Source organism: Homalodisca vitripennis, chromosome 7, assembly GCF_021130785.1.
Source record: "Homalodisca vitripennis isolate AUS2020 chromosome 7, UT_GWSS_2.1, whole genome shotgun sequence".
NCBI lineage: Eukaryota > Metazoa > Arthropoda > Insecta > Hemiptera > Cicadellidae > Homalodisca > Homalodisca vitripennis.
Window position 1 is genome coordinate 31,037,524 of NC_060213.1, and position 3,944 is coordinate 31,041,467.

Here is a 3,944-nt window from a genome sequence, read left to right on the forward strand (position 1 = left end):
GCTCTAGATAATACAGACACAAAGGACGATGACAAAGTAGATAGTAGCTGTGTTGTAGAGGCTCATTGTTACTAAAGGGGGGTCGGCCAGGCCTATCTAGCCCATGTTAAATTCCTCTACTTAAGGTACATTTTTCTCAAAAAAGTATAAAAGATAGTACAATAATTTTTGTGTTACTAGAAACTTTGGACATTTTTGCATAGTTTGTATGGATAACTGTTCAAAAAATATATATATTTTGGATATTAAAAATTTTTTTTCCAAACTACTTTTTTTCCAGGAATTTTTTTGTATAAAATATTTTTTTTTAAAATATAGGATTTAAAAATAAGGAATTGCTTTCATACAAAATGTAAAGGAAGACCTAATAAACAAAATATAAAAAAAAAATTGTTCAGATATCTTCAATAGTTTTTTTAGATAAATGTACCTTTGTGTTAAAAAACTAGATTTTCGGAAAAACGTGTTTAAAGCAAAAATATATGGATAATTAAAATTAGGCCAACCTCTAGTGCATTCCTGCCCCCATTAAGTGGGTTTGTCTGGGTCCTCTAACTCTTCATATCTATCCTCTCTAGCACTTTTCTTTGCAATAGAAAGTTGTTTTCTGCACCTTTTCTCTATTTCTTGTTGCGCTTTTTCAGCTTTTTTTTTGAATTCGGCGTAGATCTTGCTGTTTAATCCTCTTGCACACATCTAGAGCCAGGATTAATACCAAACTTTTCCAACACTTGGCACTTCACTATGTTGCCCCCTGTTAAAAGTGTGCCACAGCCTCAAGCACACCTAGTTCTAAGGTGCTTTTCATTACAAAAGTTGTTTTTGGTACACTCGTATACCATATCACACTATTTAGCGATTCGCTAGAATTCTGTGTCCCACCATGAAGGCATTTCCTAAGGAGTTCTTCATTAGACAAATCTCTGAAAATGGGGTTTTATTTTCATCCATAACAGACACTGGTAGGTGAGTATGGGCCTTAGGGTCATAGAATATCAGCAAGTAACAGTACTATAACAAATAAAGGAACGCCTCATGCTCTCCTGGGACGAAAAAATACGATGACATGCATTTTGAAAAATATTCATAACGCGTTTAATAATTGACAGAAATTAAAAAGTGAAGTATGTTCTTAAAGCTAACAAAATTTGGAATTAAAAACAAAAATAAAAAAAAAATTGAATTTTTTAACCCAATTTGGGGCCGACCCCCAGCAATTATGTTAGACTTGCATGTTAATGTGAATTAAACTTAGCTGTAGTAACTACAATATGTGACCACTTTTTTCTGGTACTTTTGTTTTATAATTTCAATGATATGCCACTTAAATATTAATGGAGAAAAATATTTTATGTTAGAGAGTAAAGCTTCTGGGTTAAGCTTCATACAATGTTCTTTACAAAATGCACACATCTTTTGCAAGAACGTTTAAAATGAGATACAACATTATGTAAGTTTCCATTTATACTTTATAAGCTATACCCTTTAAATCTTTTTGGCAAAATTTATTTTTTTGGGTTGGCATGTTTCTGTATATATTTTTACTAGGATTTAATAATAAAGTTAATATATTGCACTATAAAAACTCGCTGGTTTCAGTTTTAAAATCTTATAAAATGTTGGTTTTCACCAACACTAAAAAAGAGGGCTTTCATTTATGTAGGAAAATATAGAACAGTAAAATATCTTTTAAACAACCTTCGCCAGAATAGTTCCTTTCACTAGAGCTTTCAATGTTATATACTTGTTGTAAATGTAACAAGTTCTTATTTCAAAATTTTCAACTCGTTACCTATAACTATAGCATAATATGTCACTTGATGAAATATTTAAAATACATTTCCTTATTAAGTTTGTTAGGAAGAATAATATTTTTCCCTTTGTCTAACCAATAACCTAATATAATTTTGATACCTTAGAAAAACCCGTCTGTTAGGACATGTTACCTGACTCACATTGTACAAAACTAGTTTTTTTGTAAACTATTACAATGAAAACTTTACAGTAAGATATTTAAGGGACCGGCGCAACTGAAGATCAGTGACTCCTTATAGTAGACATACTAACTGTATTACATACATGTAACTGGTACAGTAGGAGTAATATTACAGAATTATTGGCTACATAGCATAATAACATTACTGGAACAGCTGTAGTGGTCAAGGTACATTGGCAATTAGTGTACATTTTACAACGTGGTAACCGAGTGGTATTGTCAAGGTTAGTTTAAAATAATTTTACATTAATACTTACACGAGAATATTTGTATGGATTAGCTATCTCTTTTATAAGAAAGTAATGTTAAATTGCATTTTTCCCATTCTGCTTTATCTTAGCTGTTATATTTTATCAAATTAATGTTGAATAAATTACACATTCTATGAAGTGATGTAGAAATCTTTTAAAGGCTAAATCAATTTTTTTAAATTAATTGCTTTCAATTTGAAAAACGCCTAATTCAACAAATTTTAAGCCGATACCATAAGAATTTTGTCGCCGGTGATTAAATGTTATGAAATATGAAAATAAAAAATCAATCCAAAATTTATATCTCACCATTTATTCCTCCTATTGCAGTCGTTAACTAATGTTTGTTTTAAAATTATCCCACCACTATGAAAATTGTGAATGAAAAACGCATTTATTCCATCTACCTCACATAAAACTATAATAGCCAAATTATTGTAAAAATATGTATGTTTTTAGTAAATAAATGTTTTAGTCAATTTGTTATACATAATGTATTTCATATTAAAAGCAGGTTGTATAATAATTTCGAATAATTAAAAATTTTCAACCGCCTTTAAATGTTGTGTCGAATTTTCTCTAAAAAGCTGTTATATACTCAAATTACACCTCTTCTTCTTAGTACAGATATTTTGAATCCTGTATTTTATTCAAGAATATACATTATTTAATTCAAGTGATTGTGACCATTATTGTTTAGTGACGATGATTGACAACATATATTTTATTTTGTAGGAAAACGGTTTCATTGATCCAATAATTTATTTACCTACATTGGTCTTTATTTTAAGGAACATCACGCTCCTTAAGTTTTTGACTATGAAATAATTCTTCTTAGCAGTGTCTGAAATCTCCACATGTAGGTATATTGGCGTTCCAACGGATTTGCTTTTCCTAAAAAAGTGACACAAACTGTCAAAACTTTAATTAAAACAGTAAAGACAATAAAACAATTATAATTTCACGAACTTACGAACTATTCTCTGGCATCCGTCAGATAAGGGATGGTTTATTTGGATAAAAATACAGTTCAATACCTTTTATTTATTTATAGTATATTGTAATATATTCCTATGGGATGTTCATCTAGAACCTTGACATCAGCAAAGAAGACTCCAATGTTACCTCTGAGGTTTAACTATCAACCTTTAATAGATTCCTCTTTCAGAGTATCACTGCGACATCTCTCTTAGCTAGAATCCATGAAAAAATTCATGGTATTTGGATGAACAATTCTACTCAGCAATCGACAGACTTGGTATGAAACAGCACGTACCATCAATAGCTGTAGGTAAAATAAACATTTGATATTCGGAAGCTATTCTTATACATAAATATGTTAATATTATATATTATATTTATAATTTTGTCATTAAAATACTCTTCTGTGTACTTGTGAAGTAGTAGTAGTAAGTCAGAAGTCTTTGATACTGCACAGTTCACAGTTCTATAAGACATTTATGTCCAATTAGTTGTTATGAGGTCAATATATCCAATGCAATATTTTCTTGAATTAGATTCTTGATGTCAGATTAAAAACCCACATGTTATTATTATGAGTTTATTAACTGGTTGATAGAAAGACAGATTACTAATTGAGTGCTTCCTATCAAACTTGTATCGCTATGAAAATATTGTTAAAATATTGGTAATTTTCAATCAGTTGCCATTTTGGCCTATTGTGTTGTAAATGTACA